Below are 24,139 nucleotides of genomic sequence, written 5' to 3'. Positions count from 1 at the left end.
TTTTCCCAAACAGATGGAAGTCAGAAGGCTCTAAATCTGGACAATATGATGGGCGTCATAGGACAGTCCAGTCAAGATTGGCAATGTGCTTCATGGTCTTCAAACTGGCGTTATCAAGTTGCAAGAGAAAGGCTGTCTTCTGTGGCTTGAGTCTGGAAGTTCAAGCTTTCAGCTTAGTCAGCTTCACAATGTAGCAGTCAAGAGTTGATGGTTTGTCCAAGTTCCATGAAATCCAGAAGGATCACCACTTTTCCATCCCAAAAGACAGTGTGTATCTCTTTACCTGCTGAGGGATGCATCTTGAACATCTTCCTTTGGAGAATTCCCATGTCACCACTCCATGCAGTGTTGTTTTGACTTTGGCTTGTAGTGGTGAAACCACACCTCATGACTGGTAGTTATGTAGTCTGGGAAATTGTTACCTTCAGCCTTGAATTAGTTCAATAGGTCTCGACAAACTTGCATATGGTGTTCATTCTGTTCCTGCGTGAGCATTTGTGTGGCCTAGTTGGTGCAAACTTCACAATATTCCAACATTGCTGCCATTGTTTCCAATGCATTGAAGCGACATGCAGTTCCCTGGTCATAATCTCCTGATTTGCGTGAATGAGCTGATCGAGATGCTCTTCATTTTGTGGTGTGATTGCTATGCATGACTGTAAGGAATGTGGCATGTCTTTCACATCATTGTTGCCACTGCAACAGTGGCAAATCTGTCAGTCTGCAGTGTCTGCTTCCAACCTCAGAGCTGAAGCCAGCACCCATAGGCTCTCCTCGATATCTCTTGGTGGTGTTACTCTGTTCTGCATAGCTCAGGCACCTCTGATTCTGTGGCTGACTGGACTGCAAAACACCTCCTGGGGTGGAAAAGATAAATTCTTGCTGCCTCTACTCAACTGCATGTCTTCATGGAAGACCATGTAGTTGCCTTTTGACAACTGACGCTGTTGTTGGGCTAATTTGCCTGCATTCCCTTTATCCCATGGAGAGGCTTTGTGTAAGTTTGCATTTAAAGAAAACTCAAAATGCTATTGTTTGTTTTCTGTTGAATAGAGTCCCTATGGTGCTTTTAATGTCCTACTCTGGATAATATTTAATTTGTTAATGAGTTCATTGGTTGTGCAATGTGTTAATGTGTAAGTCACTCAGTAAGATGGAAGGGTCATGCTGCTGTATTTGAAGGCATGAATGTGATGTCAAATGTTCTAATAATCCCATTAAAAATTTTTCCACTCAAAAATGTGCATGTAGATTGTGCATTGTGCAATTCCTAATGGAGCCCAGCAATAATGGATGTCTGAGTCGTCTTTTTGGTTTTCTGCTCCCAGGTGGTGCACACTTTGGTATAGTGCACACACTTCCAGGTGCTTCTAAACCTGCAGTGTCTCAGCTCTGCTTCTGATTTAAAAAGAAGTAAATCCTCACCCTTTTTCTCCAAGATACTATGCAAAGCAAATGACAGCATGGTAATGTTGATGCTGTTGTCAGCATAGCTCATGAACACAGCATGCTGTCTGGCCTCCAGTCTTCCTGCTGCACATCCTACTGCCACCCTGCTGTGGGCCGAGGTGGCAGAAGTCCTCCCTCTGCCTTGTGGTGCTTCTGGGCACAGATCAATGATAAGCTGGAGCTGGAACCACATGGTCAGGATGACTCTGGATATAAGGATAGGGAGGTTAACTGGGGTCTGAGGAGTGAGTTTGTGATCTGCATGTGACTTAGATGGCTGGCTCATCCTCATAAATAATAATAATCTGAACTAGAGTGTTCCAGAAGATGTGTCATTCTGGATGAAGTTTTTTTAAGGACATTGTTAGGAGTGCGCAGTGAGTGTTGGGAGATGGCTATGCTAACCGCTGTGGTAGAAGGCAAGCTGTTCTCCCTGGATGACATCAGACATTGACAGCCTTCAGTAACAGTTACTTGGAAGGAAGAGAAGTCTTTTCTCATCCAACATGACTGTGTTGAGGCTGTGTAGTGTGAAGGCATGAAAGACAAGCTCACACTTGCTCTAAAGAGCCTATTTCGAAGAGTATGTAATGCTTGCAGAGCCAGGCCAGTGTCTTGAACATATAATAAAACATATGTTTTATTAACATAGCCAGCATGTTTCTCACGTTTTACATAGAAAGCTCTCAATATTTGGTCTTCCTGAAAGTTTCCTAAATGCTGTTACAACAGCTAAGAGGAATGGTCCTAGTAGTTTTGTTTTATTTTATGTACACTTGGTTTGCAGCTGTAGAGTGTGTGCTTGTGAGTTGTGGATAAAATATGTTAATATTTAACCTTGACTTTTCCTGTAGAAAAGTGCTGCAATGCCTGTTCAGAGTAGTGAGATAAACTGGTATGTGCTACATTATATTATAGAATCATGGAATCATTACATTTGAAAAAGACTGACCAACTACTACCCCTCTAAGATCATCCAGTCCAACCATCCACCTACCACCAATATTGCCCATTAAACTGTGTCCCAAAGTACTATGTCTACCCTTTCCTTGAATACCTGCAGGAATGGTGACTGCCACTTCCCTGGGCAGCCTGTTCCAATGCCTGATCATTCTTTCTGAGAATAAATTCTTCCTAACATCCAGTCTGAACCTCCTCTGGCACAACTTGAGGCCCTTCTCTCTAGTGCTTTCACTAGTCACTCAGGAGAAGAGGACAACTCCTACCTTGCCACAAACTCCTCTCAGGTAGTTGTAGAGAGTGGTAAGGTCTCCCCTGAGCCTCCTCTTTTCTAGACTAGACAATCCCAATTCCCTCAGCTGCTCTTCATAAGACTTGTATTCCAGACCTCTCACAGCTTTGTTGTCCTTCTCTGGACATGCTTCAGGGCCTTGATGTCTTTCTTGTAGTGAGGGGCCCAAAACCAAACACAGTACCTGAGGTGCAACCTCAGCAGATCTGAGTACAGGGAGACAATCACCTCCCTGCTCCTGCTGGCTATGCTAGTTCTCCTATAAGCCAGGATGCCCTTGGCTATCTGGGCATACTGCTGGCTCATGTTCAGCTGAGTACTGACCAACATCTCCAGATCCTTTTCCTCCACACAGCTTTCCAGCCACTCTCCCCCAAGCCTATAGTGTTGCATGGGTTTGTTGTGACCAAAGTACAGGACCTGACACTCGGTCATGTTCAACATCATCCCATTGGCCTCAGCCCAGCGATCCAGCCTGTCTAGGTACTTATGTAGGGCCTTCCTTCCCTCAGACACTTCCTACCAACTTGGTGTTATCTTCAGACTTACTGAGGGTGTATTCAATTCCCTCATCCAAACAATCAATAAAGATATTAAACAGGACAGCCTCCAGTACCAACCCCTGGGGAACACCACTCATGACCGGTTGCCAGCTGGATTTAATTCCATTCACCACCACTCTCTGGGCCTGGCCCTCCAGCCAGTTCTTTACCCAGCACAGAGTTCATCTGTCCAAGCCACGGGCTGCCAGCTTCTCCAGGAGAATACTGTGGGAGACAGTGTTGAAGGCTTTGCTGAAGTCTAGGTAGACCACATCAACAACCTTTCCCTCATCCACCAAGGGGGTCACCTGGTCATAAAAGGAGATGAGGCTGGTCAGACAAAACCTGCCTTTCATGAGCCTATGTTGGTTGGGCCTGATTGCCCAGTTGTCCCAGACATGCCATGTGTTTGTTCTCAAGATGATCTGATTGATGTGTTCTTCAACTTGACTTCACTTGTCCCATAGTCAGATGATGTTTTTTTAAATATTCTGATTTATCACTAATAATGTGCTTTTGTGTTTTTAGGGGTGTTTTGTGTTAGGGCAATAATTTCTCACTCTGAAGTGCATGTGTTCTTTACACTGGTTTTGCTTGAGCAGAGCACATAGGAGATATGGTTTGTCAGCGTGCTTCTCCTCAAAATCCTCTGGTTCCTTTTGTCTCACATCCTGGTAACAGAAGGTGAGCCTGTAGCTTTAGGGCTGATTTTTGTGTATTCTGTAGCATAGCTGTAGGTTTGGTGCTGTGAAGCAAATTTTTCCACTATGATGCAAATGAGACTCATTTTTGGTTTGGAAAGAGTACTCCCAAAAGTTTCTCAGTTGGTGTAAATGTGCTGGCAGGGGGGCTCAATTTATTTGCTGTTTGTGGAATAGAAAAAGCTTTTGATGCTGACATCTGTACTATATAAAAGGGTCATCATACTATCTTCTGCTTTGGCTTTTGACTGAACACAAGATCTGTTTAACTGGTGATGTCTAGATAAAGAATTTGATGACTTCTAATGATAATACTTTAACATCAAGCATTTTCTCTCGTTCTTGGCACTTGATTTAAAATCTTGATAAAAATTTAGTGATCCCATCTACTAACTTACACGCAAGGTGAGACAAGAAATAACACTGTAATTTTCACTTCTCTTTAAACAGGAAAGTAAAAAGATTTTCATTTGAGGATCATGCTCTATGGCCTGTTCTTGTAGGCAGCAACGTATGCTACTATTAAATATTAGCTGTCTAATGGAAAAGAGCCACGCTGATTGTATTGCGATCTAGTAACACAACAGACACTAGTAAATACATCTTCTTCCTGTACAAATCACAATGTTAAGAGCTTGCACAGTACTCTGTGGGATGAGGCTGCAGTTGAACTACTTTAGGAAGCTGTTGTGAGTGGTTTTTCCTTTCAGAGCCTCTTGCAAAGGATACTTCCCAGCTTTTATTCATCATGGTTTTTATATTATGTTTTTGAAATAAAAGTAGCTGCACCGAACATAGTAAGAGGCCAAAGTGGGTTAGCACTACATATATAGGGTAAATTAAATATATAACCATTTTTTAACACTAGTTTTCCTTAATTTGTGTACCCAGACTCTCAGTTTTAATGCATAGTCATCAGAAAGGCAAATGCCATTAGAACTTTTGAGTTTGCAAATGCCCATGCATGTTTCTAGGTGGGTTTTACCAGATTTCTCATGAGTGTACAGTTTAACTTCTCAACTAATCAACATACTGGGGAATTGTTTCTTCAGCTTCCACTGTTCTGTTCCAGTTATCTTCTGGAACACATAAATGGGTTTTACTGGCGTTTATTTAACACTGGTGTGTGCCAGCTAGACTTTCCATAAGGAGGAAAGAACAATCTGCTGATACAGATAAGCAGACTAGCTCAGCATTTACCACATTATGTAAATAACAGATTTGTGGAGTTGCCTGAAGGAAGATTATTTGAATTTAATTGGCTAATCTCTAATGTCTGTATTCCAGAAAGATCTGACCTCAGACTTAATGAAGTTGATGGAGGGACATTCATGCACTTTTAAAAGTCTGATCCAGGTTCCAGTAGTACTGAACTTAGAATCCCACCCAACAGCTTTATGCTTTTATCTTCCTCCGACCCTTTAATCAAAATTTGTCAATGTTGGTGATCACATAAAACAAATTTAAAAGCAGAATTTGTGCAATCTTCATATGTGCAGACAAAAAATGAATTATTTGTTTCTTATACATTTTGCTTATACATTTCTGACTGTTGCCTTTCATATCCTCCAATCGTTTTGACATTCTCCAGTTAAGGAACAAAACTCAGCATATCTGACAGCTATTTGCAACATAAACAGCACCATCCTAGTTCTGCAAAACAAGCATTGATTCCATGTCGCGTGCAATTATACATAGTCTGACATGTGGCTGAACTAAAAACAATTGGGCAACTTCAAATAAAATAAATTCTGGTTACAGCTACTATGTGAATAAAAAGAAAAATATGAGCTATTGGCTTATTTGTTACTATTCAGGCTGCATTTCTAGTCAATCATCTGGTGGATAATTTTCTGGTTTTCACATTTTTTTTCCTTTTAATGTGTAGGGAAAACAGCAGCATTTTTCATTCATTTTCTGTCCTTTAAAGCCAGATGCAATTATTAGAAATTAATATTGTTCGGGCATGTGTGTGTATATCTATGTATGTACGTACAGGTAACTATTTGTTTTTCATTACTGAAGGAGAGAGAGGTTTTCTGCTGCTGCTCTTTTTTATTTACTGCAAGGACAGTGACAGTGATATTTTCATGTACTGTTCTATGCTGTCCTCTGCCTTTCCAACTTGGGTGGGTAGCTCAGAGTTTTAAAATATTCCTGAGATCCTATTCATATAGGAAAAAATACTGATAAAGGACAAGATGAAACCAATAGAAGCTAACATCTTAGCATGCACAGCTTGTTGCACATAGCACTTTATCAGAGCCATCAATCAGGCTAGCTCAGTCAAGCTCCTAGAAAAAAATCTCCAATTTTTGTTTCAACTGTATTGATGACTTTGGCCACGGAGCAGAGGGAAATACCTTAGACTGATGACTTAAAAAGATGCATAATTAACAAAAAGAGCAGAATATAAGTGGACTTGCATGGATTGATGGATGCACTAAATTAGTGGAATTAACAATTTATTTTCTTTCATTAGACTCTTTCCATGGTGTGTGCTTGATTATTAACAGTTAACGACACACACAGGGCTAATAAAAATAGGTTTGTATGGATCAGTTGTTCCATTTGGAAATGTTGGCTTCCTAATGCTGTATTCATGTTTAACTTAGAGATGCTTGCGCCTATGAATGTGTAAGTAGAAGGGACACTTACAAATATACAGCAATTACCATTCATGCTATTGCTTGCAAAGATAGTCTTTCCCATCCTGCCAGTTGCTTTCCTGTTGTGAGTGGCAGGAAAGTGACTGAGGTATCCAGGACACCACTTGATGACAGCAGGAGGAAGAGGAAAGCTGTCTTATTGAAACAGTAAGCACTGCTAAGTAGTGGTTTCAGCAACAAAAAACAGAGTCTGACAGGCTCCCAAGCCAGGTGTTTACACTTGACCACTAGGTTTTGGATTGATAGTGTTAGCTCACTTGCTGATGTTTTTAAAACATCATGAAAAAAATTACAGAGAATAACGTAGGCATGCTTATAAAAAAAAAATATGCATCCAAATAGCAGCACTGCATATGGCTGTTACTTCACATATGAATTGTGGGAGTTGATATTGGTTGTTAGGGAGTGTCAACGCAGGCAGACAGGGCACCAAACCTGGCGCTCTGCGTACTGAAGACGACTTCTTGTGAGGTATTCTGATCAAAGTGACAAAGCTTGGGTAGCATGTGGGATCACATTTAGGGTAATACATATCAGTGTCCCCTTGTATGTTCTTTAAATGTTCTTTGGCTACATAAAAAACTCTCCGTTAAACTAGCTCCTATTTTTTCCTGATATGATCACTCAGATAGCAAGTGTGAATGACTACTTGTTAATTGCTTTCTGAAAAGGCTCCATGCCAGTGTCAAGCTGTTTCTCTGACCTGTTATAAGTTCTTAGTCAGTTGTGACTCATAGTTCTAAGCCTGTTCTTGCTGATATACTGTGGAGCACTTCTGGAAATAAGTGACTCATACTCAGTTAAGAAGGTCCCAGTGAGACTATGAAAGTGGGATGACTTTATGTGCAATATTTTTTAAGTGCTGTGATTTTCTTTAAGTCCAGGAAAAGACCTGTAATATGTCCCACATCTTCATAGAGAAGTTTCTTCAGGCTTTCATGCAGTTGTTCCTACGGAGGTAGGATTCTCACATCCACCCTCTGTATTCCTAGACTATCTCTTGTGCCTCATCTCAGGATATAATACAGGAGTGGTTATGAAGGAATCTTTTTTTTGAAATAGGTACTTTAGCTGGGCATATAAACTACTGAAACTGATTACGTTGAATTAGCAAATACAAATATTAAAGAAAAAAAATAGCATGAACAATGAAAAGTACCTTTTGCTTTCATCCAAAGTCCACATATTTCAGTGGAAGTTGCATTAGTGGCAATGTATTTGGTCTCTGATCCATTTTCCATGCCTGGGTTAGAGTTTTGCTTCATGGTCCCATTGACAAGGCTCATACTTTGTTGCGCTGAACATTAGTTCTGTCTGTATAGGAGCACTCTGCGTGTAGCTGCTTATTCAGAGGAGAAGCAAAAGGTCTGTGGCAATTGTGAACTTCTTGGTTAAACGCAGGAGGTGACCGCTTTTCATCTGTAAACTTCATTCTTATGCACATATGTGAATCTATAAATACACAATGTTTGTAAAATGCCTGCCTATCCCTTAGGGAGAATATGTTTGTACTCACATCATCAGAGAGAACTGGCTGTGTGCTAAGCCCACCATAACTAAATTGCTCATTCCTTGGGCCACCACTTGTTCTTCCTTCTGCATTTCTGCATACTTGGTTCAGAGGAAGAAAGATTTTGACTGATGGCAAGACTGTTTTCTGAATGAAAAAAAATGGAGAAAATATTCTGATTTGTGTTTGTATTGTGAGAATATCTTTGAAGCTGGCTCATTAGCTAACATCTCCAGTAGGACAATACCAAAATAAAGTCTGGTCTGTGTCTCAGGGATCTCCTCATCTTAACAATAGATGAAATATCAGTATAGCTCAATAAATTTAGATACAATGGGAAAAAAACTTTAAGTTTGGTGATACAAAAGGAGAGCAGTGCTATAAAGAAAGAAGTTCAGTTCATCTTGGACAAATACTGTAGTTCTCAGAAGCACTGATGCTATCCCTGAATTTAATCCAGCTACAGCCAACAAATAATGAGATGTGTCGCTTCAGTGAAGCCGTTTCAGAAAACGCTTGTGGAAGAAAAAAAATATTCTCTAATCCAAGTCTTGCATTTGCTCTGCTGTCAGGTCAGCCTCCATTGGAAGTGCTGGGCACAAACCATTCTCCCTCACAGTCTGCCTTCTGAAAGCAGCGCAGTCACAGCTTTCTGGGGAAATAAAAATGGGATAAACTGGACCTAACTGATTGATACTGGCACTGATAGCAGCAGGTACAGCTGATTAAACAAAACTCTATGGCATTTGCTGTTAGTACCTGACAAGGAGTAAATGCAAGTATATGTTGAGCAGGGTGTAAAATCCTCTTTATGCCCGACTTCTGAATGTGTGAGCCACTTCTTAATTATCTTACAGACACACCAGTCTTTGTCACTGTTTCTTGTATTATTTATGAGGTGGAGAATTTGGAAAGTGGTAATAATACCTGCTGATCTCTGTTTGGCATAATAAAACCAATACATTTGCCAGGAGCCTAGAATTTTTTTGATCAGCATACTTAATAAAGTAAGAAAAGATTTACTTACTTATTAAGTTTGGCCAATACTTAAGAGTTGCAATTCTGCACTCTTGAAGATAATGACTTCTATTCTTTCTGGATATCTTACTCATTTCCTATCAGTCAGGGAAGGTTGTACACAAGCAATAGCATAACATAATGGGTTTTCTTATAAAGATGAAGAAGGTAGACAATGGTACAAATGTACAGAAAATGTAAGAACATGATGCTCCAGTGTCCCTTTGCAAAGCCTCACATGAAACTCTCTCCTTTGCAGATCAAACTGTAGCTGCATGTTGAGAACTGTAGGTCCATTCCTGAGATTCGACTGACCTGGAATGCTTCATATGTTTCAGTTCACATAAGGCATCTAAAAGTATCAGCTGTAGAAATGCTATCAGTGGAACATTATTTTGTAGAAGATCATAGAACCGTAGGATCATTTGAGTAGGAAGAGACCTTTAAAGGTCATCAACTCCCCTGCAAAGAACAGGGACATCTACAGCTGTCAGGTTGCTTAGAACCCCATCCAGCCTGACTTTGACTGCCTCCAGGGATGGGGCATCCACCACATCTCTGGTCAATGTGTTCCAGTGCTTCACTACCCTTATCATAAAAAAACGTTTTTCTTATATCCAATCAAAATGTCCTGTGTTTCAGTTAGAAATTATTTCCTCTTGTCCTATCACAAGAGAACTTGCTAAAGAGTCTGTCCTCTTCTTTTTTATAGCTCAGGCTGTTAGAAGGCTTCATCAACAGGTTCCTCATGATACTTAAGCCCCTTCTTGCCTCTAGGCTCTGCAAGTACATACCACTGCAGTAGTGTTCTATTCCCTGGGGAAGTGTAATTTCATTTCTAAGAAATGCAAAGCTCCCAGTCAAGCATTTCTCACACGGATGACTGGTGTCCCTGGAGATGATTTGGTTTCATTTTTGTTCTTTCTGCAAGTATGGTGCTCATAAAACAGAATTTTGTAAGACTTCCTAGCTCAAGCTTCTCCTTTTATCACTTATGACCTGGTCCGTGGTCATTTCGAGCTTGGTCTCCTCTCATGTACAGAACATCTGTATATGGAGACATCATAGGCCTTGAAAACCAGGACTGTAAAAAATGAAACTTTTCATATTATGTATCCACGACTAATGCTTAAATATCTCACTTGTAAAATATTAAACTGCTGAGCAATGAGCACTCCTTATTTACAAAACCAACTTATAATATTATGCTGTACCTCTTACTGAAGAGGGTGGGAAGTCGTAGGTGAAGTATGAGCACAACTTTAATTATAACATATTCTGGTATTGTTGTGCTTAATAATGTTCTGTGCAAGTCTCTGTGGTTTTATTTTATCTATTCACTGCATTAAAAATTATGCATATTTATCCTGTATTAAAAAAATGAAGGAAATAAACAGGTGTAGGTAATAAACAGTGACTATATCTTAGCAGAAAGGAATATTTTGATTTTAGCAACTGATGGAATAGACGAGTAGAAAACAAAGCCTTAGGTTTGGATTAGTTTTGTTCTTTGAAGACTAAGTTGATTCTTGCTTACTTAGAATGTTTTTTTATAACGAAGAATTGCTATTGAAAGGAGAAGCCAATACTTTCTTTTTTTCTTTGGCTGCACTTGGAAAATGCTGCAGGTGAACATAATTTGCAGCTATACATTTCAGATAAATCTGTTAAAGATATAATTAGCTTAAGGGGAACTATTTTCTAAAGTGCAAGTTATGTAATTGATGCTGTTTTACCCAGATAAAAACATAATCAAAAAGCTATTTGTTTGTAATTTTGAGCTATCTTTAGAAATTAATTAATCTACGTAATTTAGAATTTAGTTAAGCTCATTAGTTTGATGGATTTTTCTTTTTTAAAATGAAAACAACAAACAAAATTCATCAAGCAAAGTGTAGCCCCCAAGCTCATTATAATTCCTCTCTTGTAATTGGAAACTCCTGGTTAGGATAGTCTTAAATGGAAACACTTTGCCTTCTTCCTTGTATGTTTTGATTATTCTCCAAAGAAGAAAAACTATGTAATAAGTTTTACTTTGATATGAGGCATGCCAGATCCTTCTTATATCTTGGAAGTCAGCATTTCAGGTGAAATGCGAAGCTGAAGATTTCCATTCCTGATGGTGGCTGTGTTCTCTTTTTCACTTTGTTGTGTTTACCATAATCCTTAAGAACTTGGTAATAGAATTTAGTGAAGACAGTATTCCCTGATGCTATACTTTAGTTTATTAAAATATGTTGAGTTGGAAGGAACCCACAGGGATCACCGTATCCAACTCCTGGCTCCATGCGGGACCACCCAACATCCAAACCCTATGTCTGAGAGCAGTGTCTAAATGCTCCTTCAACTCCTTGAACAGACTGCCCTGGGTAGCCTGTTCCACACCCACTGCCCTCTGGTGCAGAACCTGTTCCTAACCCCCACCTGCCCCTCCCCTGACACAGCTCCATGCCGTTCCCTCGGGAACGGCAGAGAGCAGAGCTCAGCGCTGCTGCTCCACTCCCTGTGAGGAGCTGCAGCTGCCATGAGGCCTCTGCTCAGCTCCTCTGCTCTGGGCTTGGCAAACGAAAGGACCTCAGACACTCCTCACATGTCTTGTCCTCCAGACCCTTCCCCATCTTTGTAGCCCTCCTTTGGATGCTGTCTAAATGTTTTATGTTCTACTTACATTGCGGTGCCCACACAGTGCTCAAGGTGAGGCTGTACAGCACAGAGCAGAGTGGGACTATCCCTTCCCTCGCCTGGCTGGCAGTGTTGGGCCTGATGCACCCCAGAGCAGTGTTGGCCCTTTTGGCTGCCTGTGCAAACATGCTGTCAAACAATACCCACAGACCTCTCCACTGCCCCAACTAAACCCTTCCTCAGGTCAGAGCTACTGGAGGCCTTGCCACCCACACACATTGCAGTGGTTCTGGAAGCAGTTTCTGTTCTTTGTGTGTCGCTAGATTTGTGCACTTCACGTTTCTTTGTGTAGAAGTTTGCTGAATTTACTGTAAAGTGGATTTTCAAAAACTGACATAAAACATCAACAACAGGGAAGCAGACTGGCAGCACAGAGCTCAACTCATTTTTTTTCTGCCTGCAGAGTTTTGTAAATGCCAGAAACTACTGGGATTCTGAGTTATTTTTAAGCATTGTGAGCATTTCCAGCTGTTTTCAGATCCTCCTGGCTGAGCAAAGCTAAAATCCAGGTGTGCTGCCTCAGTCAGTACTTTTCTTCTTAGCGGGAGCCAAGTGAAGTCACCAAAAGCACTACAGAGCACATCAGCTACACAGGCAGGCAAGGCTGTGAGAAAACTGTTCCAGAAACACTTTTGGTTGGAAAAAAAGAGGATAGATGAACTTGAAATGTTTTGTGAAATGATGTCAATGTTGCAGAAATGTTACAGAGTAAAAATCTCATGCTCATCCTGTGCTGATGTGTTCTACTCGTATTTTCAGAATGAAATATTCCCCTTTTGAGTAAAACATTTTGAAAGGACTTCTCTCTATAATCTGCAAACTTCGATCCACAAAACATTGAGAAAAGTCATTCAGTGAATCATGGGTTTTTCCCTTTTCAGTTTAAACAGACTATGGTATTTATCATCTCAAAATCTTTTCCTTGGTGCAGTTCCCATCCTTTTCACACCTCTAGCCTCAAACTCTTGAGGTCTTGGTCTTGAACTCCAAGCCCTGTAAGAGAAGTAAGAATGATGCTGGTGGAATCTCATCAGCAGGAAGACCTGTGATTACACAAACTGGAGCACTAATGAAACTTGATTACATTCAGGCTTTTGCATCTTAGTGCAATGGAGTTTGGTATCTGAGAAGGGAAAACCTCCATGAATGCTTATTTTGGGTTGGTAGAGACTCATCAGCTTATCTCCTGTGTGTATTCTCTGTTTTTTACTAAGGTACAAGCTAGTACTGCTGCATTTTTGGGGGGCTTGGATTATAAATAAAATCTCCATCCTCTGCCTAGCCATTTATTTTTGGGAAAGTGGTAGGAACTTAGTTCCCTTTGAGACTGCTACTCTTCTGTTGTATTTCACTGAGCAAAAGCCTTAAAAGTCAGTGAGCAAGGGATCAAGCAGACAGAGTACCTGGACAAGCCTTGTCTAGGTCTTCAGTTTGACAGGGTAACTGCAACAAACCAAATATGCTCATGTCCTTCCCCATGGCTAGGGAAACACATACAGAAGCTTGCCCACGCGTGCCACTGGAGCAGTGACGTACCTGCTACTTGGCCATGCAGTAGCAGGAGACGGGGAGGCATTGGGCAGGTGAACACCTGGATTTTCGGTGTCTTAGGGAGCTGGAGCTGCTTCAAGCTGATCCTGCTGGAGGAAGCGGCCTTGGAGCAAGTCCAGGTCAGACTGTTGTCCTCAGCCACCTGAATCCCATTAGTGGGACTTAAGCTGGGAACAGTTTTAGTCCTATAGCAGGTAATAGCCACAGCAATTTTTTGTCATCCATTATTTAGATTAGGTTTTGCATAAATAAATGCCACCCTGAACAGCTTTTATAGCTATTTTGTATCAAGGCTGAGGGGGGTAAGATACACCTTTTCAATAAGAAAAGGAAATAAAAAAGAAACAATATATTGAGTGTTTTTGTTATTAGCTAGTCTCCAGGCAACTCCTGGCTGAGGGCAAAGCTAAATTAAATTTTGTAGTAGCAGACTGCTATATACACCCTAGAAGCTATTTTTAAAACATCTACCATATCTCATATCTGACAGTGTTATTTGAATCTAGGTTATTCATTGGGAAAAAGCAGCTAATTAATTTATCTCATGAATATCAAATATGCAATTAGTCACACTGCACTTGCTATTCCAGCCACTATCCACCAATGCAGGCTCTTTACTGCTAACAATGACTCTGGGAAATGAGTCCTATTCAGTACCTGACCTGCCGTATAAAGACAGACATAAATGGGTTTACCATATGCTGTTGCATATTGTGCTTATAATTCTTGTATGCATCCATGTGTGTGCAGTCAGCTAATGGGTTTTCTTCCATCATAACAATGTGAGGAAATTAAACGAGTGTTCAGCAGATAAAATAACACTGTAGTCTCAAAGCCTTCAGATTACTATTTCTATCCAAAGATAATTCTAAAGAAACACGCCCCTGTGTATTTCTCCATGTGAACTGTTGGTAAGACAAAGAGGCAACAGACTAAAATTGCAGACAGGAAGATTAAAGTTAGATGATGGATGAAAACCTTCAAAACGGTAATGATGGTTATACATTGTTAAACAGGTGTTCAAGGGGAGACTGTGCAGCCTCTGCTGCTGATGCTTGCTATGGAGCAATGTGACAAGCACTGAGGAGAGCAGTTCAGGCATTGGATGGTCATGTCCTGGAGAGTGAAGGCAAGGGATGTAAATTCTCAGTCTCCTTTCCAGCATTATGGCCACATGATCTTCAAAAACCTCACCAAATTTGGCAGCTGGATTACCCTTCTCAGTAGCAGACTTGAGGATCAAATAAGCTTGCAAGCTGAACTACTGGATGAAATTGAAGCATATTTATGCAATACTGTGAAGCAAACGTCATTGCCGTTGCCCTTGAGATATTTATGATTAAGTACAATTTCCCACGCTAGCAAATCTAATGCCTTTTTTAGAAACACTAACTTCTGTTATTTAATGGCTAGCTCCTAAGGTTTAACCTTGGAGAAGATTCTGGGTGTTGAATGATTTTAAAGATCAGTAAACGTTACTGTAATTGTAAGACAGTCTTGCGAGATGGGGTCCAGCTCCATTCATTGTGCTGCTTTGGCAGCATGGCAGTTAGAAATTGTTTCTCTGAAGCATTGGAAGGCATTGTACTTTCAATCTGCACTGGAGCCTTTGGTCACAAATCTTGCAATTTGTAGTAGAATCTAAACTAATAAAGCATTACAAAGAGGGCAAAAAAGTTCCAGTATCTTTTCAAACTCTTCATCTTTGCCTGAGGGCACAGTTTACAGTGGTGATGGGAGGTTTAATGGTAGATGGGAATCTATCAAAGCTTTGTTTTTGTTAAGTTGTATTTCATGTTTTTATATTGTCTGGTTTTTGGTGGATATTTTTATAAGTTGCTAAACCAACAGTTCCTAAATAAAGCACAGCGACTGTTCTTCGAGTTGCAACTGTCACAGCGTTATCTATGGATCTGTGTCCGTAACAGGGGGACAGCAGGCCCACAGGCCCACCAGCCCAGAAAAGAGAGAAAGGAGAAAAAAAAAGTGTCTGCGGTTTATGGGCCAGCGCCGACCGGTCCTGTGGCTAACGGAGCAGGGGAGTTGCAGGGGACCCACGCCCTGGGGAAAACAAAGGGAAAAGGGGAAGGGTAGGAAAACCGTAGATGGGTCTAAAATAAAACAGCGGCAACAATCTGAGGAGGAACGTTAATTTACTAAATATGATATCGAAATTGAGGCCAATAAATCTAACAGAGAGAGTTTCAAGCTGAGATTCTTACTCCCTAAGCTGCAGGGGGATCACGTGCTTCCCCGCCTGGTACGAAGACAGCTCGGCTTGCCAGGCGGCTTCTCCAGCCCCTTCAGATGTAAAGACCCCTGGGGAGTGCAGCTCCTCCCCTCCCCCTCGGAGAACCAAGCACCCAAAAAATGCAGTCCGCAGAAACCAGGACATTAACTCTTTAACTGCCAGTGCTTAACATGATGTTATGATGTGGAATACTGACAACAAAAAAAATCACAAAACCATGACAGCAACGTAGGCCGTTGTGTTCTCAGCATCAAGGTACACATCTAAACGTTAGTGTGGAAATAATCTCTTCTGATTAGTCACCAGATAAAGCAAAGAATGTAATACTGGTTTTCAGTGGCTAAATCAAAATGTTTGATTGGAGGAAAGAGTTAATTATGAGCCAATGTGAAATCCCTGAGTGCTCCAATGTTTTTTTTTAAAAATGCCACTCTGTACATATGGACAAAGTGTAGTGTTTGGAAACTGATGAAATTTAACACACTTCAGGTTGTTGGGGAGCACTGTTAATATTAGCCGCCTTCTTCCCATGATTTCAGGTAACCATGAGAAAGGGGCTGTGACTCCCATGCACTTCTGTCAACTCTGGAGTGCAAGTATGGGAACTCCTCCATCTGTGCCAGCCTCTGATAAGGAGACCATGGAACAATGGTGATAACAGGAGCAGCTCCTGCTCCTGTGAAGCCTAGCTATCCATCTCCCAAGTACATCCCCCTGAGTATTCCCTTCCTCTTCCAAGGCTCCTGTCTCTTACAAGCATAAGATATGAGCACTTGCATATTTTGAAGGCTTGGTTTGTGTTGTTTTTTCAGCCATCAGTAACTCCCAGAGTAGGCATCCTGATTCCCTCTTGCTAGATTAGACAGGTAGGATGTGATTTACATGACTGTATTGTCTCCCATGCTCAAACAGCACTGGGCTGCCAAGGCGAGGGTTATGTGTACATTGCAGAGGTTGGGTCTCTGCTGTGAGCCCCAGCCTCTGTTCTGAATCCTCTCTGGGACCAGCAGACCACAATCACAATGTGTTTTGCATTCATACATCATGGATCTAGCAGTCTCAACAGTATAATTCAGGGAGTTTAACAGCAACATTTTTTGCAGCTTTAACAACTGCTCCGAAAGTCAAATCTAATCTCTTAAAGTGCTAAATGTAAGTAAATGCCACTCTGCATAAAAATGTCTTTCTGTTTTTTGGTTTTTTTTTTTTTTTTGCTAAACAAAGACTTAAGGGAATGTTTTATAAAAACAGTTCTCTTTAAACCCTTAAGGGACACTAATTACTTTTAATTTCAATGTGTGATGGTCCTTAGCCATGGGAAGTATGCTGCATGGACTATAAAGAATTTTTATATCGTATAGCACTTAACAGAGCATGCCTGGAGTTAGCAGAGCTGCCACCCTGGTTCTCCGATCTCTATTATTAATCTCCATGATTAAACGTGCAGTGCATCACTGCCTGATCTTGAAGGGCATTTAGGAAAGTTAACTGAACTTTGCTTCCCTACCTGCCTGAGTGGTTATGTTTCCCTCTGTGCTTGCTATATCAACTTTGTAGCTGAGCATCACTCTACCTAGGGGAGGTCAGAAGGTAGTTGTGGCCATGCAGATGCCGTGTCTTTTTTGCTGTTCCCGCTGCAGGAAGATCAGCTCCAGTGAGAGCTAACGTGACCGTGGTTGCGAGTAGCTAGGAGACATAGCTCTGGAGGTTGCTTTCCAAGTCATTCATGAGGCTGATGTAAATTACACTCCCCTCTTCAGAAAGAGCAGAGCCTCATTTTCTCTAGAAAGATGTGATGATGGTAGTTTTCCAATTTCCTCTTATTCCTCCACAAATCAGCAACTGCAGAGCGGAGCTTAGGAATTTGTTGGCTCTGCTTGGATCTGAACCTTATTGAATTTAAGGTCAACCTATTCCTTCCATTTCTTCTAGGAAGCCAGTGTTTTTGCCATGTTTTCATGTTGGTGACATTCTTGTTCCCTTCTCATCGCAGTTCTGAAGGTGCATCTCTGTATGAAATGGAGCAGATAGATATTCACAGTTAGGGAGATAGATAAACATGTATATTTGAGCATAAAATAAAATTAACAATACAAACATATTAGAGCAGCCACTCACCACATCTGAATTCCTAGACAGCTGCTATTGCTGCTCTTGAGTACTCAAGCATCCTGCCCTTAAACCTTCAGTCTGTTTGTTGCTTAGGTAGCAGTCTGTTCTCCTTTTCTGTGAGGTAATCTAAGATACTGTAGATATTACCAGAAATAAATAACCACATTCTTAAGCTGTTTACTATGCACCTTAATGAGTGTTGTGCATGCTTCTGTAAGTGCTTTCACTTAAAGGAACCTCTGGAAATAAGCACAGGTTTTAATTGTGCAACTCAGGCATAGAATCTGGAAAGTGTTAGGTGATGGTTTCTCATTCATGCCTATAAAAGTGGTCTGGACATCTTTCCATTTTCAGACATCCCTGCTTTTGGTGAAGCATCTGAAGCATCTATTGGTGAAGCAACTCTGTGAAGCACCTGATTCTGTTGAAGGGATGGACCTCATATGGTCTGGTTGGGTCCAGAGTCTGGTTCATTCAGACTGATCGTTTTGGAACTTCTGATGCTAATCCTGTTTCGGACCAGAAATGAACAGACAGAAATACGTATCCAAATATTGCAATTTCATGTAGGGGAAATGTACTAATGCCTTTTTACAAGTACACAAAGAACAAAGTAATTTTGCATTGACCTTAAACTGCCTGAGGTTCTTAGTTTCCTTGAAACATGATTCCATCCTGAAAACATAGTTTCTTGTTTTTCCATCCAGCCTGATTTAAGTGACTTAAATGTCTTTCACATTTTCCTATTGCAGGACCAATTAGACCTACACTTGTGATTACTTTCATGAAAGTACATAAGCAGTACTGATAACACCAGGAAAAAAGTCTGATAAAGGATAACCAGCTACTGTTATGGCTAAGGATATGAATGCTGTTTTGCTTCACTATGCCTATGATTAAATGATTGCTGTTCAAAAACAAGGAAAGATTTATATTTCATCAGTGGAATAAATAAAAATGCCCCCTCTAAACGATGTAGTAAAACAGAACCTTCTCTACTCTTCTCAGTGAACTCCAACCTTGCACATAACCTCAGCACAGATTATTTTGTTAAAATTTACAGAGACCAAAAATATCTTTCTCACAGTAATGGCTTCCAGTTGCTCTTCAGCCTCAACAGGATCTGAAGCAGTGACCAGCAGATGAAAGTCTCTCTCTGCCTTTTCAACCCCCTAACCCACCTAGCCAATTTCAGCCTTTATTTTTCAGAAATTATTTTTTCTTAAAAGCAATTGTTTTTGCAAACAGCCTTTTGAATTCTATCCCAGTGGCATTTTAGAGCATTACTGCAAATTATTCAATTTATATGCATAGTCAAGCCTACATCATTATTCCCACATTCTACTAAGGCAGGAAGAGGGGGAAAAAAATACTCAGAAAAGAAAGGCTGAAAAAACTCGAAGACAAAATTAGAATGCTCTTCTAGAAAAATATTTTTCACCATGCTCAAAATAAACTTAAAACCCCTCCATCAGTGTGATCTTTTTTGGAAAGTCATTGTAAGCAAGGATTCAAGTGACTGCAGTAAAACTCAAAAGCTATACCGTATTATGAACACTAGTTAATGCAAGTATTAATGTTTTTGGCTTTAGATAAGATGATCTAGCATTCTTAAAAATTAATAAAAACAATTACAGAGACTTACACACATACCTGAACATGTTCCAACTTAACAGCTAATTATTCACAGAATAATTGGCTGCTCATTCACATCCTATGAGTTTCAGAGCCTTTTAACTACATAGGTGTTACTTTCTTTTATGCATTGTTTTGTGGTTCATGCTTCTGATGGGAAAGGTGAAATAACGCCAGTGTGGTTAGCTTCAGAAAAGGCACAAGGCATGGGACTGTTCCTCTGGCAACCATAAACTATTTGAGGGGTTCATTGTTCTTCCCATGTTCTGCGTCTGATCCTCTGGAAACATCCAGGTGTGAAACTGCATCTTACAGCTGCGATTCCCAATTCATTTTAATTTGAATGTAAAAGGGACCCAGGCACAGCTGGTGGGCCACCCCATTGCCGTCAGGAGTACTGAGATAATTCGAATTCAGAAACATGTTACTAGTGAAAGCAGTGAGAAGGTATATGGTGGTGGAGCTGAGAGTTCCCTGCCTGCAAGTCATTATGATGCACACTCCAAACGTTGGTCACATTTATCGGTCAACAAACTTGAAACTATTAGTGGTGTCTTTCTCAAATGCAGTTAGAGAAATGCCGGAGTGCTGGAGTAAAATCCATTCCAAATTGTCTGCAGGGACAAAACCCCTTCACTTCAGCTCTGAGAAAGGGAAGCTTGATGCTTCTGGCTTGAAATATTTAAGCTCACTGAGACCAGTGATAAGACATAAAACCAGAACAGTAAGAGTCTGAGGGGATTAAGACCTTCAGCCATGTCCACAGAACAGCTGTTCCAGCAGCGTGCTCTGCATGTCCTTCTTGTTTGCTAAGTATGGAGAAGTACAGATTTCTCAAAAGGAAGGGGTCCTGCTGTGGACTTTGGAGACAGAGAAGCTGCTGATAACTTGCATCTCAGCAGAAAGGCTTGAGCCATTTGGGCTTGTTCCTACAAGTTTTGCCTATGGTCTGCAAAAGACACTAGGAAGGTGCATAGCTAGCTGTCTGATGCTTACGTGGAGTAAAATGGCCTCAGCTATAAATTGCTTTTTCTTCACCATGCTCTGGTTTATAATTTGAGAAAGCTCTTTGCTGGGAGGCAGTTTTGAATTACTTTTTGCTGGCTTTTCTGATTTAGTTTACTTAGAGAAACTAGCCATTAATTACAAGTTGGTAAGGTCTCACATGAGGTCTGGACCAGCTGCTCTGCAGACAGATAAGCTGCTGGCTGATAATGGCTCTTGGCTGCTGCTGACCTGGGCTGGATTTGGGCCGTTGCTTTGTTCTGTAATAAGCAATCCCACAAGCCATCCTGTCTCCAAAACTAGGCTTTTTAAATTTTAAAGTGCACTTCTAAGACCTAGCTCACAATGTTTATGGAGCTAATTGCCCTCAAATTCACCTTGGGCCTAATTGGCTTACTGGCTTAATTAACAAAATGCTTATTAATGTCTAGTGGTAATTAATTTTCAAGGGATTATTTTCTATTAAGATCATGAGTACGTTATTAATGTTGTGCAACTGTGATTCTGAAAAACCAACTGGTATGGGGTGTGGAGTTTTTCTTTTATGTACATAGCAAAATTTATTTCCTTGGTCATGTTGTGCTGATTTGCCCTGTAGTTATGTTAATTAGCATCTGTATAAAACCAAGAACTGTATACTGAGATTAGGGTCACTTTAGAAACAATGGCATGATAGCTTTTACTGGGTTTGCATAAATCATAATGGGCTGAATGAGCAAATAAAAGGTGTTTGTGAGATAACATGGTATCTTGCTAACAAAAGATACGTTTCTGAATGGCAGGGAGCCTATAATTTTACAAAGTCAAGTGAATTGATTTGGTATTTTAATATGTATATGGGCATGAAAATTGGAATATGGGCAATAGATCCCAAGACCTAGCTGTAATCCACTAGCACATTTCATAATGTCACAGCTCTGTCATATTTCATTTATGTGTCTTACTCCCACACAGAAAATCTGGGAGTACTGGGAAGGGCAAAGCACCTCTCCAGCCCAGTGTCAGTAGTAAGTGCTTAGAGGAATGGTTTAAACTCAGTGTAGGTTAAAAAGACACAACCTCCTTGGACACAGATTCTTTGCTTTCAGCCACCTGTGGCTTTCAGGACTTTCTGAAGAGAGTGTGTGATAACCAGCAGTCATTGATAGATTTTTGTTGTGTGAGTTTTGTCTATTTTTAACACATTTATACTTCGTGTAGCTGCACATCCCGTGGCAGTGAGCTCTCCAACGTGTGCATGGCTTGAAAAATTCTGCCACTCTTTTCTTCTAAAACATTTATGTGCTATTTCTTTTTAATGCTCTCTAGTTCTTTTGTTCCAAGAAACTGTGACTTATTCACCTCCAAGTAGTTTGGGATTGTAAAGGGATCTCTGCTAGCAGCACACCAGCTTCTTCTCTTTCATACTTGAAAAATCCCAGTTACTCAAACCTCACGCTTACCATACTTCTCCATATCCTTGGTGCTTTAAGTTTGAAAAAAAAATAGTATACTAGGATGTATGAGAAAGGTGTATAAAATTGGAGAGAGGCAGATGCAAGTTTTTGTTTAGAGACTCCCTGAGCAGCAGTTTGCCAGGTGAGATGAAGTACCGGACCTTCTCTTGGCCTGGTTTTCACATTATCCACTATTTATCATTCATAGAGGTAGGGTCCTCGGTTGGAAGGATCTTTGTTTCCACTGTGCCAGTTTCATGTTTTGCTGTTTTTCTTGATCTTCTACTGTAGATCAAGTAGATTCTCTCTTACATTTCTTTTTCCTGATATATTTGGAAATGTTCATATCATATCCTTTAATACTCTCTTCCCCGACCTTATTATCATTGTATATGCCTTTCCTCAGTTTTCTTGTTTGTTCAAGGCTTTTATGTTTTCAGATATGTTTTACTACTGCTGTCTTCTTTACTCTCCATTTTACTGTGACAGCTCTTCTCTGGGGGAGGTGGGAGGGAGTTGCTTTGTTAGTGGGGTTTTTTTTTTTGGTAAGTGGTGTACATTTTGGTGTTTGTTAGTATGGGTCCTGCCAAAAGACTGAAAAATCCTTTTGACCCTCGGTAAAGAACAGATTCTTCACCTCTGCTTTGCAAGAGTGAAACAAAACAAAACCAGTGTGTTTTGTTTTCTTGCTCAGTTTTGGTAGCTGAGTCAGCTGTATCTGGAATCGTATCACAAAGCCTGGGAGATTTGGAAATAGAAATGAGAAGTCAAGAGTTCGCACCTCCTGAGAACCACCACCACCATTAAGTTCACGTAAGATCCACTGATCTCTCCTGAACAGCTGGTGAGAGGCTGATGTGCTGCTCAGGCTCTCTGACGGCTGTCTGCCAGTGGGAGGGCATCACTCTCAGCATCTCCTGTAGCAAATTCTGCCAGCACATCGTGGGGCATACTGGCAGTGGGCTGCATCCCTACAGCGTATCTATCTCCAGCACCACGGAGCTGTGGACACTTATTTTGTTCCATGTTTTGTTACTAAATACACCATAATAATAACAATAACAATATTATCAGCAGTTACATGTCAGTGATAAAAAGTGCCACCTGTGAGTTAACATGAAATATGTTAATCACCTTTCCACACTGGGCAAACATTTGCGTTTAATTTTGTTCTATAGTTTTATAATAAAAGCTTAATTTTACTCCCTCCCCCTGTACAAAGCATACACTATAAAATAACCAAGAGCAATCATCCAAGTGCGAATGCAATAGAAAGCTCCATTCATATTTATTATGCAAACATGAAAGGGAAGGTTTAATATAAACTCCATTGCAAAATAAGGCAAATATATTCAGCTAGCATGTAATTGCATTTACATTTTATAACTTAACCGGTATTGCGAGACACATCCTGTGAATGAGTCACTGACTTTTACATACCGTCCCATTGTTATTAATAACTTCTATTTCTATAATGTCTTCCATCCCAATTGGTCTCAGACATTGAATGTGTTCCTAGTGTATATATTGGGAAGACTCAGCCTCTGTAAGGACACGACAAAGCAGTTCTCCACTGCACGGTAATTCTTCAGGGCAAGAAGCAAACAGTAATGCTGTGTGGTTTAAACTGCAGGAGTACATGTGGCAATGCATTATTATTTGGCTTGGCTTATTGGCGAAGTGCTGCTTCAGACAACATCCCTATTAATTACCAAGCAATCCTTGCATGTTACCTGGGTGGGAAATATTGCACTAACACATGGGCTCAGCTGCCAGTCAGAGCAGTGAATTTGTTGCAATGGGTGCCCAAGGGAACAGAACCCTAGGATATAGTTTGCCTTGGGAGAAGGCTGCCTCGTCCCCATTGCCTGGCCCAGGAATGGTGCAGGTCTGTTTTCCTCAGCCATGTGCACAGGCAGCTGATGCCTCATAGCTCACCATCACCTTCCCTCTATTTGCTCAGATGGATTCTGGTGGCTGGGGCTGGACCGGTCCTGCTGATCTGAAGATGAGCCCTGTCCCTTGGTTCCCCTTACAGCCTCATCTCTTCCATGTAGTTCCTGCTTGCAGGTGGGCTTTGGGATCCTGCGAGGGCATGGAGAGGGTCTGTGGGTTTGTCATTCTCCTCATGTGAATTATAATCTGAAGCATGGCTTGCTAATTTTATGGTAATTTTCTCTTGCTGCCTCTGTACATAGTTGAAAACCATAGCTACCATAAGTATCCGTTGAAAAATACAGACATGCATATGGACAGAATAGAAACACAATGTTCCAGAATTACTGCAGAAATGTCTCACTTCTGAGCAAATCCTTTAAATGTTTTTC

The 24,139-nt window shown here is 40.8% G+C and overlaps 1 long non-coding RNA gene across 2 annotated transcripts in view; it reads left to right on the top strand.

Annotated features, from left to right (window-relative positions):
- Nucleotides 1-1,969, top strand: part of LOC110396403 — a 73,189-nt gene extending 71,220 nt beyond the window's left edge. For both annotated transcript variants that reach the window (XR_002436950.1, XR_002436951.1), the window contains one exon: nucleotides 14-1,969. This is a non-coding gene — a long non-coding RNA (uncharacterized LOC110396403). The remainder of the gene's footprint in view (nucleotides 1-13) is intronic.

Source organism: Numida meleagris, chromosome 1 (genome assembly GCF_002078875.1).
Source record: "Numida meleagris isolate 19003 breed g44 Domestic line chromosome 1, NumMel1.0, whole genome shotgun sequence".
Taxonomy (NCBI): Eukaryota; Metazoa; Chordata; class Aves; order Galliformes; family Numididae; genus Numida; species Numida meleagris.
This window is presented reverse-complemented; position numbering and strand designations above follow the sequence as displayed.